Source organism: Wolffia australiana, chromosome 11 (assembly GCF_029677425.1).
Source record: "Wolffia australiana isolate 7733 chromosome 11, ASM2967742v1".
NCBI lineage: Eukaryota > Viridiplantae > Streptophyta > Magnoliopsida > Alismatales > Araceae > Wolffia > Wolffia australiana.
Window position 1 is genome coordinate 9,224,975 of NC_135845.1, and position 14,576 is coordinate 9,239,550.

General features: G+C 36.8%; 1 pseudogene; it reads right to left on the reverse strand.

Moving 5' to 3' along the window:
- Positions 1-12,938: 12,938 nt before the first annotated feature.
- On the reverse strand, positions 12,939-13,032 carry LOC144709950 (small nucleolar RNA R71; annotated as a pseudogene).
- Positions 13,033-14,576: the final 1,544 nt, after the last annotated feature.

The window sequence follows — 14,576 nt, forward strand, 5'->3', positions numbered from 1 at the left end:
TCCCAAGTAGATATGCACTAATTCAAGGAATGGAGATGAAAGAAAAGGAACGAGATAGTACCTTTGTGCAGGTTTAGGTATATCTCAAAACATGCCCTTGTTATTATCCTATTCTAAATTCTGACTCTCATTTTATGTCCATATCAAATATTTAGGCTCCCTTAGCCTTGGCATACTCAATAATGGCAATATAATACAAAAATGATAAAATACAATTCACAACCCATCATCTACTACAAAAGCTTCCATGAATTGAGTTGGAATCTGGCACTGTAGCACCCTAAGCATTAGGAGGTTACTTCATTTTCAATATTTATTAAACATAATAAAGTCCCCTCACTTAGCTGATTCCATCTCTTAATTTATCAAAGTTTACAATTATAAGGTTTGCTAAAAAAGAGTGGTTTGGTCAAGGCTCTCTGGTTTCATTTATTAATTTTATATTTCTTCAATCTACTTATATGATCATCTCTTTACCCCTATATATAGAGGATGATGATAAAACATTAAAGATTTATCCAGGTTCAGGAACAACTCCCTGGCATCTTGATATGGGCACCATTCTTCTGCAGATCCTCAGAAAATCACTTCCCTTTACATCGTTGACAATTATGCTATTTAGGGGTTAAATATGCTATTTCTCTCAACCTTGAATCCCTGCCAAGGTTGGCCAAATGGTCACTGCACTCAGTTTCATACTCTCTTGGTCTCAATGAAATCTTGAGATGTGTTAACTGTAACAGACCTTTACATATGTAGCTCTGACATTGACTCCTCTGGTCTTCATAGCCAATGACATCTTTTCCTCCACCTCTCAGGCATCTATATAGGTGAGCAAACTGCACCTTCTTACTTGCTCAGCTCCAATGCCTTTGTGATGTAACCCAGAAGCTCATTTCTTGAAGCCAATTAGCAGATTGTTTCCGAAGAAGGAGATTCCTGTAGAAACTGGCAAGGTCTGCAGAAAAAGTACCCAAAGACCCACAAAATCCTTAAACACAATCCCTTAATTTATTCTTCTTTTGCCACAATATTTAGAATATTTCTGCTGCAACTTGTCAAAAGAGCAGATATTTTGTTTTTTCTTGTCAGGATCTTCTTGAGCCACACAATATCGTCTAATTCTACATACCCCGAAATCTGCAGAAATATCTCTGCTTAGGCATGTGTCAGGTTGCAGATCCTCTGTTTTAACTTGTCAGAGTTGTTTTTCTTAATGTTCTGACTTGTCTTCTGATGGGCATTGTCACTAAGGATGACCCTATAATTATTGTGCCTTATAAAAGGCCCCATGTACCCTTGAAGGATCACTATTGAAGTCTGTTGTTTCATTGAAACTCCTATTTCCCCCCTTAGAGTATTCTCTTTGGTAGAGAGTGCTGTTGTGATTTTGGACTCAAGCCCAACTCCCTTGTGAACTTAAAGGGTATAGAGTCATAATAAACAAAGTTAAATATTTGTCACATTATACATTAGTTATAGTGAAGTTGATAATGTTAGAAAGTGAAGTTCATTTTTTTTAGAAATGAGTGAGGTTCATGAATGTTAATTATGAATGATAAATAAGTGATGCCATGTTTCACGAAGCCTTTTTATGATCAAGAGCCAAAAAATAGATCTAGCATCTGCCCACCAAGTGATTCAGATTCCCAACATGATCAGTCCACTTACAGGTCTAGGAACAGTTTAAAATCTGTGATAAGACCAGGAACATGTCTCTAAATTTTGAACAAGATGTATAAGTACCATATACGATTTTGTCTTTGTCATTCAAACAAGAGGGTAATAATTGCAATTTCATTTCTCAAAGTCAGAGAAAAAAATAGATGATTCAGCATTACAATTACAAACTAGAGGTAGAAAATCCAATGTATGACCCAAAGAATAACTAGATATGTATGGTTATAGATCTGATTCAGATCAATCCTGAGATGGCCAGTCAGACTTTTGAATATTTGTTGGCAGAAATTTTATCAGATAAGTCAATTTCAGATTTCAATCCAATCAAAGAAAGATAAGATGTTAATAATGAAAAAATAGAGTTTAAAAGGTTAAAAATGAATACAATAAGTTTGAAAATAAAAAATCAGTTAACCATAGGTTGTGTGAATCATGGATGACTTTTCTGTGTTTGGGGAATCTTTTGAGTGTTTTTTGTCTAACTTGGATAAGGTGTTACAGATTTGCGAGGAAAACAAGTTAGTGCTCAGTTGGGAGAAATCCCATTTTATGGTGGACAGGGGGATCGTTCTAGGCCACCATATCAGCAAGGAGGGGCTGGCGGTGGACAAGGCAAAGATCGAGATCATCAAGGAGCTTCCACTCCCATCGACCCTAAAGCAACTTAGAGGCTTTTTGGGCCATGCTGGATTTTATCGTCGCTTTATTAAAGATTTTTCCAAAGTGGCTAAACCTCTCACTTTGCTTCTTTCTAAAGACAAAGAACTTATTTTGAATGATGAATGCAAGTTGGCTTTTAATTTGATTAAAGAAGCATTAGTTACAGCCCCTATCTTACAAGCTCCAAATTGGAGTGCCCCCTTTGAGATTTTTTGTGATGCTTCAGATTATGCACTGGGAGCAGTTTTGGGTCAACTCAAAGACAGGAAACCTACAGCTCTTTATTACGAAAGTAAGACTCTCGATGCCGCTCAGGTAAATTACTCTACCACGGAAAAGGAGTTACTTGCAATTGTCTTTGATTTACATAAATTTTGATTTTACCTTATAGGGAGTGAGATTATAGTCTTTTCAGATCATGCTGCACTTAAACATTTGTTAAGCAAGAAAGAGACAAAACCTAGATTAATGAGATGGATTTTATAAATGCAAGAGTTTGACATAGAAATTCAAGATAGGCGGGGAGTGGATAACGGGGCAGCCGATCACCTCTCCCGCTTATCGATGCCCTCTCTAGTTCCCATCATAGATTCTTTTCCTGATGAGCATATTCTAGGAATTTCTACGAGGAAATTACCTTGGTATGCTCATATAGTAAATTACCTGGTAACTGGTCGATTACCACATGGTTGGGATTATGATGATCGGAAAAAGTTTTTTAAGGACATTAAGTATTATTATTGGGATGAGCCTGAACTATTTAGATTGGGAGTTGATCAAATTTTAGAAGATGTATACCAGAGGATGAACAATGGAGAGTTTTGGAATCTTGTCACTCATCTTTGTATGGAGGACATTACGCCTCCACGATCACTGCACATAAGGTCTTACAATGTGGCTTTTATTGACCTCATCTTCATCGTGATGCATACGAATTCTGTAAGAGATGCATTCGCTGCCAAGAAGTGGTAAATGTAGGTCGCAACGATTCTATGCCTCTACATCCTATTCTTGAAGTTGAGTTGTTTGATCTTTGGGGCATTGATTTTATGGGACCCTTTCCTCCATCTTTTGGATATGAATATATTTTGGTAGGTGTCAATTATGTCTCTAAGTGGGTAGAAGCCATACTAACACGAAACAATGATCACAAAGAAGTTGTCAAATTTGTCAAGGATAATACTTTTTCCCGGTTTGGATGCCCACGAGCTATCATTAGTGATGGTGGAACTCATTTCAATAACAAAGTCTTTAAAGAATTGTTAAAACGATATGGAGTTCATCATCGTCTTACCACCCCCTATCATCCTCAAGCCAATGGCCAAGTGGAAGTCTCAAACAGAGATTAAAAAAATATTGAAGAAAATTATTAACCCTAATGGGAAGGATTGGTCGAGCAAGTTGCCTGATGCGTTATGGGCGTATCGGATTGCATATAAAACCCCATTAGGAATGTCGCCATTCAGGTTAGTCTTTGGAAAAGCTTGTCATCTTCCTTTAGAAATCAAACATCGCGCTTTATGGGCTATTAAGAGACTTAATCTATCTTTAGATGATGCAGGTGAACATCGTATATTGCAGCTGCATGAATTGGAGGAGTTGTGAAATGAAGCATATGAAAATTCACGCATCTACAAAGCCAAGATGAAAGCATTCCATGATCAACACATACACAGGAAAGTTTTTGTCCCTGAACAAAAAGTCTGGTAATATAATTCTCGACTTAAACTTTTTCTAGGGAAGCTTAAATCAAGATGGGATGGACCTTACGTCGTATGCCAACATTTTGACAACGGGTCTGTCCTCATTCGAGACCCAAAATGTGGGGCAGAATTCAAGGTCAACGGGCAGCGCTTGAAACCCTTCCTCGAATACGAGCCGCATCCTCCTAATGAGGATATTTCTCTAGAAGCGGCGACATCACCATCCGCCTAGAACTCTCAATTAAGCTGTTATTTTTTGTTACTTGTCTTAGGATTTGTTTTCTTTGCACAATGTTGGCCTCTTATTTTTGTTATGTCTTCTATGGTACCTTTGACCAGGTTGAGAGCGTATCTGATTCAGCAAATCAGCATTATCTCCAGGATCTTTTACTCATGATGCCATTGAGCCCAATGTCTCCAATATCACTGTTTTCCCTTCTCACTTCAATTTTCCTTTAAGTTATTCGGTTATTGCATTCCGGACACTGCATGTTTTAGTTGGGGGAGGGTATCTTGGAGTTCATATGAAAATTGCTAATCATACATTGAATTTTAGGAATATTACATTAATTAAACCTGCTTTTAGCCATCTTTAACATGCATATACATGAATCATACTTTTCATCCAGTGGTTTGGGAACATGTGTAGAGAAGTTAAGCTCTTAGAGCAGATCAAGAACATGTTGAGGTGCAACACACGTGATTTTGAGCAATGTGGGTTCAATTTCAAATTGGGGAGGGTGTCTAGTAGGTGATTAGATGATGGAAAGTCTAAGGATAGAAGCTCTATGCTTCAAAGGGGAGTGATGAGTGAATTGAGATCCCCCATTCCATCAGCTCAAAATAGCCAATCCCACTTATGTATTTTGTCCCACCATTAGCCTACTCTCATTTCAAAATAGTGGGCAGTCATTCTCCAAGTCCTATGCACAGAATACATCATCTCCATCTACCTCATTTTTCCACACACTTCACGCCATATCCATCACAACTTGATTCCACCATCTCATTTCTGTATATTTCGCATTCTAGCGATCATCCACCTTACTTCCACTACTGAGGATATGCCTATCTCCCAAGTACGTCTATCTCCCTTTCCACGGTATCACTACGATACTGCCTCTTTGACTCTTTTTCTGTCCATGATTCACTCTGCATTATCTAAATCTTATTCTTCTGTCCCTTCTCTCTAGACCAATGTGATTGTTATGACACTCATGCTAGTTGTGATAAGATGTTTGAAAACCATTTAGGTAGCACCACATCCCGTTGACCATACATTCACCCCATTTTTAACACTTACTCCACCCCCTTCATGTTATTTCCATCTCTTGCATCACAACCCCGACAATTATGCCATATATCCTTCTTGTTACCTTCCATTTTCTGTGCTAAAGAGGAGGAGAAAATTGGTTGCCTCCATTCTTGGGTTGGAGAGACACTAATGGGAGACAAGTACTCGGTGGCCGCCATCTCGGGAGAGAGTGATCTTGCTTGCGAGTGACGTGAGGCCAGCTTCAAATGAGTGCAGAAAGTTTACCTTAGGTGTATAGCGTCATACCTAGCAACAAGTACACTCCCTTCTCATCCACTTAGGCATTCAAACCAAGGAGAAAGGAAACCCACATTCCTGAAAAGGTCGTGGCTCAAATTGTCATTTAGTGTTTTAGCTCAGCTTGTGATTGGTACACTTAACACTTCCAACACTCGTTGTCTGACCTATAGGATGAAAAAAATGATAATGCGGCAAAATACTTAGATGTTGCTAAGGGACTAGCAATGTCTAAGCAGGGGGTATATGATAACACCCTAAATTTGGTCTTTATTTCATGTTATTAGCACAATTTTATGCATTTAAAGAGCTTAAATGGGGTTGTTATCATATATTTACTTGAAAATATTGTTTTCAAGTGATTTCTGATTTTTCCCTAATTTTCTGTTAATTCTATGAATATTAAAGGATTTATTAGAGCTCGAAATAACTATTTTTGAATGCAAATGGCAAGTTTAATATTGAATTTTGAGATTTATCAGTATGGGGATGAATCAGTGAATTTTCTAGAGTTTTTTACGAATTTTAAGGATTTTTTTGAGATTTAGTTGAAGAGAAAATGCATTTGTTCTAAGAAAAAAGATATATTTATAAGAGAAAAAAGTATTGACATCATTTTCGAACTTTGAAGGGCCTTTTTGCAAAGTTTTGTTGCAAAAGACCCTCAAAACAGCTCTCGGTCGTCACTGCAGGCGTAAAGATGTGATTTAAAATGTTCCAGGGTTTTATTGCAAATGGTTTATTAATTGTTTTAATATTTTAGAAAAAAAAGAGGAAAGAGAAGGCGAAAAGGGCATATACACGAATATTTTTGGGCGGCGTCCATTCGTAGTTGCAAATTTTCAAGGGGTTTTTCCGTGAAAACGCTACTAAGAGCTTTTCGCGCGTCGACGTGGCATAATGGTGGCCGTCGGATAAGAATCCGATGGTGCTTGAGGAGACGTCAGCGACGGGAGGTAAGTTCACTGCCCGCACGGCGCGTACAACGCGCACGCACGGACGGTGACGTGGCGCCTGCGGATTCATCTACGCAGCGAGAAACGCAGGTGCCACGTGCGTGCTCTATTTACGCACCTATTTGTTTTACCTCTCTCTTTCTATTTTATTTTTTTTCGCCAGGGGGTACGTGGCTCAACGAGAAAGCACCCGCCTGAAGAAGTTGAAACGGCGCCGCCAACGAAATGGCGACACCTCAGCGTGTGGTTAGGAGAAGAAAAAAAATGAATTAATCCAATGGCTAATATTGGTTTAAATTCATTTATCCATAACTTTTAATCCAGAAGTCCGATTGAGATGATTTTTTTATGGATTTTCTCGTATTGATCCCCTCTTTCTATCTGTATGGTTGTATTATTGAGATCAAGACTGTATTTTTAGATATAAATTAATTAATAATTAGGGGTAAAATGATAATTTATTCCATTTTACCTAGGTATAAAAGCCGAATTTCGAGAGGAGGGGGTTATTCTTGATGGTTCTCTATCACAGTTTCAAGACAGAGAGGAGCCCCAGCCTGGATCAACCTGTTTGGTACATTTCCCTTCATTGTATTTGAATTTTTGTGCATTTTGAATGAAATTAGTTCAATTTCTTGTTTGTTCTTCTTGATTCTGATCTGAACTTCTAAATCGCTTGGCTTGAGCGGCATGTACAAGCCCTGATTAGGATTGAGAGGAGAAATTGAGGGATTTAACTAGGTATTCAACTGCATTCCCAAAGAAAAACTCTAAAAAATTAACTTTGAATTCTAGGGTATTAAAACTTTAGTTTCTTTTATTGTTATCACATAGTGTTGTAGTCAATTCTGAATTATCTAATCTACAAAACAAACAAAGCAAGTAAAAAACCTTATTCTGAAGTCCCTCTAAAGTGAATTCCTTGATCCTCTCCTTTGGATCAATTAATTCAGCTTAGAGTCCCCTAAATTCTTCTACTCTTCTCATCTCCTCTACCTTCCTCTCTCAATATTCTTTCCAATTAGGTTAAATTGCTCCTCATTGAACATTAAGTGGTCCTAATTATAGAAAATCATCGAATTGAACTCCTTACTAGCCTCCCTTGGACGATACCTTCACTCATCATGTGCATCTTAAGTGAGGTTTTATAAATCTTATTGTATAAGCTAAAATTTACAACGACAAGGGCTAAAACTGCATAATTTTTACCCCTATTTTTGGCTTATCAGCTGTATGACGCCGCCCACAGGTAATTGCATATATACCCTTTGTGCACTCTCTCTCCTCTGTTTTTATCCTTAAACATTAAAACTAATAATAAATCATTTTCAATAAAACCCTAAAACATTTTAAATCACATCTTTATGCCTGCAACCACGACCGAGAGCTGTTTTGAGGGTATCATTGCAACAAAATTTTACAAAAGACCCTTCAAAGTTAAAAAATTATCTAAGTACTCATTTGTTTCCTTATAAATACATCTTTTTTTCTTAGAACAAATGCATTTCCTCTTCAAATAAATCTCAGAAAAATCCCAAAAAATCCTAAAAAATCCTAGAAAATTCTAGAAAATTCACTTATTCCTCCCCGTACTGATAAATCTTGACGTTAATTATTAAACTTGCCATTTTCATTAAAAAATAATTATTTCAAGCTCAAATAAGTCCCTTAAAATTCATAGAAGTAAAAGAAAATTAGGGAAAAATCAGAAATCACTTGGAAACAGTATTTTCATGTAAATAGATGATAACAACCCCATTTTGAATTCTTTAAATGCATAAAATTGTGCTAATAGTATGAAATAAAGACCGAATTTAGGGTGTTATCACCACTAGACACATAAATCTCTGTTATAACTAACTTCTAGTAATATTATTAGTCATCCTTAAAAATCTTATTAATATCTTTATTTTTGTTCTTATCTCTTTTTACTATAACTTCTATTCCTCTTCTCAAATATTAATCCGACTATCCATAGATTCCACTCATATTCTTGTAGAGCTTACCAATAACTAAATAACCTTTTGCGTTTATTCATAGAAATTTACTATGTCTTATTATAATTCCCTACTCTATCATTCTAACTAATATTTCTCATAGCTCTTACAACATCTCTTACTTATTTATTATTTCTAGTATCTCTAAGAATATATAAATAATATAATACTCTACCACTTACTAGTTTCTTATCTTACACTACACTCATCATCTCATTAGTAGTTTTACTATCATTATACCTTAACTAGTAACTCAAATATTGAATATCCCTCTAAAGGCCAGTCCCTATGGATACAACCTTACTCCAACTATACAGTTGAGTGAGTTATACTTTTATCAAAATTATTTGATAGTAGGCCAATAAACTTACAATGACATTCAGAGTTTATTACACAATTTGCCTCTATCAATACTCACCTTACATAATGAAGTTTTTATTGAATTCTATCCATCTTACTATCTCGTGAAGGACAAAAAAAAAGCAGGGTCATCCTTACAAGAACCATTAAAGATTACCAATATCACCTCCAGATGCTACCCGTAGATCCAAAGCTTGGATCAATGAACACACTTCAACGCACGTCTATCATACACGGCAGGACATCCTCCAAAACCAAAACCAAGTATTTTCAATCTGAGTAGGTGATGGATAACAACCTCTGCATGTCCCCATCAAGACTCATGGGATCATCCACCACATCTATTGCCCTCCATACTCAAAACACAACTGGATGAATGAACACAAATAGTGAAACACTGTCCAAATAGCCGTGCCTCTCCTTCACTTGTTTTAGGATTAGACTATACCTACATTAACCTATCTCATAAATAAAATTCCAACACATGTTCTTCAGTTCAAAGCCCCTTATAAAGTTCTATATAAGTTTTCACCTGACTACACAACTCAAAGAAAATTTGTGTGATATCCATCAACTTAACATGCAGTCAGAATGATGTGCCTTCCTAGGCTATGTTTATGGTATTGATGACTCTCCTTCACCACTCGTGAGCGCTACATCTTAAGGCATGTCTTACTGACTAAAGTCAACTTTCCTTTTGCAGGCACTCCGTCTCCCAAAACCCAACCAGGTTTGGCAAGAAACTCTGAAGCAACACTCTCATCTAGACTACATACAGAACAATCACCTCAGCCCTTGAACCCTCCTCAATATTATTTGAAGACTTTATACTATACTCTTATCCACCTTCCTCTCCTGTCCGCCCTATCGTTTCTGCCTCTGTATCCTTTCTGAGCTTTATAGACAATAGATCCCAAATTTCCACCACTCTCAACCCTGCTCCTGAGCTGGAGGTCACCTATCAGACTAAAAGCATTTGTGAGGACTATGATTCTGCTCCCCGTACTGTCCCTGCATCCTCATCTCACTGCACTACTGAAAGTTTGGCTCCCTCCACCATTAAAGATCTCATGCCTATGTGGCTTTCCATGACTACTTCCCCAGCTTGACAACCCATTTCTTTCCCTTTTGCCTCTTGCAACCCACTCTGAATGCTAGCCATGAGCACTTATATCCAAAGCCTACTTATGAACCATATGTGTATTTTAGTTCCCCAAGATGCTTTTATCATGTGATCAGATGCAAGTGGCTATATAAACTGAAATAGATTTCTCCTAGGGATATGGACTGGTAGAAGGCCCACCTCATTGCAAAAACATTCCATCAATAGTAAGGCTTAGTTTTTCTTGAATCCTTTAGTCATGTTCATAAACACAACACCATCTTGTTATTCCACTTATTGGCCATCAGCAACCATTGGCACATTCATGAACTCAACGTCTGAAATGCCTTATTACATTGTGACATTTGAATCTATCTACATGGAACAACTACTGAACTTCAAACATCCCAATTACCCAATCATGTCTGGAGCCAAGTAATGCTAGGCACCACATAAGTTTATACCAACATCGGGTTAAAGGACATTCACAAAATGAATAATGCGCCCCCATCAACACTAGAAGTGGGGAATCTGATCCACACCTGTTGATAACATGCAATTTTATCATGCAAAATCATGGAATTTACAAGAAATTTTCACCTAAAACATTAATATTGCATGTTATCATTATGAAAATATAAGCAATTTCCAAAAAAATTTGATTTTTTACAATTTTATGAATTTTTAGTTAATTATGCACAAATTTCTGATTTTATTTTTATGGAAAAATGATTTTTAAAGTCAAAATATATTTTTAAATGAATTTATTTCAGTCGAAAATATATTCTTATAATTTTTCTGATTTTTCCACATTTTTTTAGAATTTTCTGGGATGATTTAGAGCCAAAAATGAAATTTATTTCATAAAAAAATCATTCTCGGAATTTTTTTTTATTAATCACAGGCGTAAATATCAAATTTTTAATGTTTAAAGGGCAATTTTCCGATTTTTTAAACCGCGAGGGTTTTTTAATAATTTTCCAGGCGATTTCTATTGTTTTTCTTTTATTTTCCGGGGGTACGTGGCGCTTCCGCAGAAGGCCACGTCGCCCTCTACTGCTACAAAGCGGAATAGTTCATGGTTTTTCGAATAAAAAAAATTGATTTATGCCTCTGTGCGTAGCGCGGTGCGCGCCACGCACAGAGGGCGACGTGTCACGCCCTCGCGCATCGAGCGCTTTGTACTCACCTGTCGCGTACAAATCAAACTTATTGTGTTTTGAAATTTTTCTGTTATGCAGGGGTACGTGGCGCAATTTCGTGGCTCAGCGCAGAACAAAGGCCCACCGATCGGCGAATCAGAGCGCGCCACGTCGCACTCTAACCGCTCGACCTGAGGAGAGAGAAAATAAATTCAAAATTAGGCCTAAATCTTCAAAAAATCATAACTTTTCACCCTGATATCCAAATGACCTGAAATTTTCAGGGTTTGTTTGTAATAATCCTAACCACCTTTCTGAGCCAAGAACACTATAAATTGGGCTCAGAAAGGTGGCGAACTAGAACTTTTGATTTTGAGCTCCAATACAATTGGCCTGGAGGACACAGCTTATTTCAACAGTTCAGATCCGGATTGGGGCCTCTCCAAAGTCTTGTAAGTCTTCATACCTCTTCAGATTCGTGATTTGTTGAAGTTCTAACACGCCAAGGCATAGGCAAAAGGTATATGCCCTAGATTCATGAATTTTTAGAGAGAAGCAGAGGATCTTTGGTTAGAAACCAAAAATTCTATCTTAGGAGTTAGATCTAATCATAATTCAACATTTTCTATCAGTTAGATCTGTCAATTTTGAACAGATCTGACTGTTTAGGCAAAAATCCCCAAATTTCATGCACTTTCTCTCTCTAGATTAAACTTTCACTTTCTCTCTCTAAAATTCAAAATTCAAGTTTCAATTCTTTAATTCTCATCAATCTGAACTTCCACACAAAATTTCATTCAAAAATTCTCTCATTCAATACCTTAATCCTAAAAATTTCATAAACTCTCTTAATTTTCTCTCTCTTCAAGTCTCTTACATTGAAATTCCACTTAAATTCACTAATTCACTCAGAAATTCTTGCAGACTGCCTCTCTAGGGTTCGACTCCTTACTCATCATTTTACTAAAATCTAAATTGAGAAAGGAATTATAAATTTCATTGCATAAGCCTAAGCAAACAACGACAAATTAGCGATTATAAACCGTAAAATTTAGGCTTATCAGTTGGCGCCGCTGCCGGGGAGGCACAGTGATTACAAGATTTGTGAGACAATTCTGAGACAGAGGAACTCTGTTTCTGAATTTTCTGAAATAGTTAATTGAGTTTAAAGAATTTCGAGATTCAGTTATTTTCTTGATATTAATTGTCATTTCTTAAGAGTTTATGCTATTCTTTAAAATTCTTTTGAGTTCACTGGAAGGTTAACAGTTTCTTTTGAGTTTCTTTTGCATGAACGGTAGAAGATCTCTTCTACCTCAGTTAGTGGAGAACACTGAACAGCAAAACAGTAGAAGAAAGACGAAGGTAAGATTCGAAGACGAGATGGAAGACGAAAGAGAAGAGAATGTAGATCAAGGAAGCAGAACTTTAAGGGAGATGGCTGCTCCCAAAGAGTACAAAGCTTTCACTAGCATTACAGCCTCACTGCCTGGAAATGTTAATTTCAAAGTGGATCCAGCAATGATAAATCAACTACCCACTTTTCATGGTTTTATTACGGAAGAACCTTATAATTTTTTGGATCATTTTTCTAATCTTTGTGGAGCTTATCATTTTGCAGGAGTACCACAAGACTTTATCAAGCTTCAACTCTTCCAATTTCCATTAAAGGATAGAGCTCATGAGTGGTTCATGGGGACTGGTAAAGAATTTAAATCATGGAATGAATTACAATCTTGTTTTCTTAATAGATATTTTTCCTACGGTAAAACTAATGCATTGAAAAAGGCTATAAGAGATTTCTGTCAAGGAAATGACACCTTAGGTGAAGCATGGGAACGTTTTATGTCATTAATCAGAAAATGTCCTCACCATGGAATTCCTGATTATGAGTTAGCACAAATTTTTTATGGAGGATTAGACTATCAAGATAAACAACTAATAGATATAGCTAGTGGAGGAAGTTTCATTAACACTAGGGCAGATAAATCCTTTAAAATCTTAGAGGACCTTGTGGAGGATTGGGCATTTAGGCAAAGTTGCACATACAATGCAAGAGATGCACCTGGGAAACGAGGTGGTATTCTCGAAGCAAAAGGTATGGACAATGAAAAAAGGATTGAAAAACTTGAAAGAGAGGTGAAAGAATCATTAGTGGATATTGCTGAAAATTTTAAGTGTATTTTAAGTGATGCATTAGCTCCTTTTAAGCAAGGTCAATCAGTTAATAGTGTTGGGTTGCCTCAGCAGGGTGGGTCAAGTTCTAATTTGAATTATACTAACCCTTCACAATTAGAAGATTTGAATGTTGTAGGAGGACAGCAAGCGGGGCCATCTCAATGGCAACATAAGTCATCATTTGGGCAGAAACAATGGAGCAATGCAAACAATAATCCATACCAACAGAGGCAACAGTTCAAGCCCAGAATACCTCATCAAGATCAAGATCATACCATGAATAGTTATCGGCCTTATAAATCTCAACCAAATCAAGGTTTTGATCAAAATAACGCCTCTATAATGGAAATGTTGAGAAAAATGCAGGAAGATACTGAAGCAAGGGAAAGGAGGTATGAAGAAGAAAGGAGGAGATATGAAGAAGAAAGGCAACTCATGATGAGAAGGATGGAGTCGCTAGAAAGAAGTCAAGAAGCTAGATGGAATCAAGCCAATATGAGAATTCAAGGTACTATAGAAGAAACAATTCCTAAGATGGAAAATTCAGGTCAACTTCCTACTCAACCTCTCATTAATCCTAGGAATATCTCATCTATTATTGATAATGGTATTTCTAATATCACATTCTCTGATTCCTTTTATGAGTATACACATGATCCCCTTGAAATGAATGATGATAGTGAAAAAGTGAATGCAATATCTAAACTTAGGAATGGAAAAATCATAGAAAAGGATGATGAAGAAAAGGATGAGGATGAAGAAATAGTAGGACAGAACACAGGTGAGGGAGAGGAAAAGAAGACGTTAGATCCTAATCCTAAAGCCTATACTCCACCAATACCTTTTCCGAGTGCATTGAAATCTTCTAAGCAAAAACCAACTAATGAGAATTTGATTGAGCTATTTAAGAATGCCACCATCACTATACCCATAACAGAAGCCATCCAGCATATTCCTGCATATGCAAAATATGTTAAGGAACTATGCACTCCTACTAGAAAAAAGACAAGGATACAACTATCCGAAACCATAAGTGCGGTCATTTCCGAAAATATTCCCATTAAGAAGAAAGATCCAGGAGCTCCTTTGATTAAATGTGAAATAGGAGGACTAGTGTTTAGTAAATCATTATTAGATACTGGTGCTAGTGTCAATATCATGCCGAAACCTTTGTATGATAAATTTAAATTTGGAGATTTAGAACCGATTTCAATTGAGTTACAATTGGCGGACGGATCAATTAGAG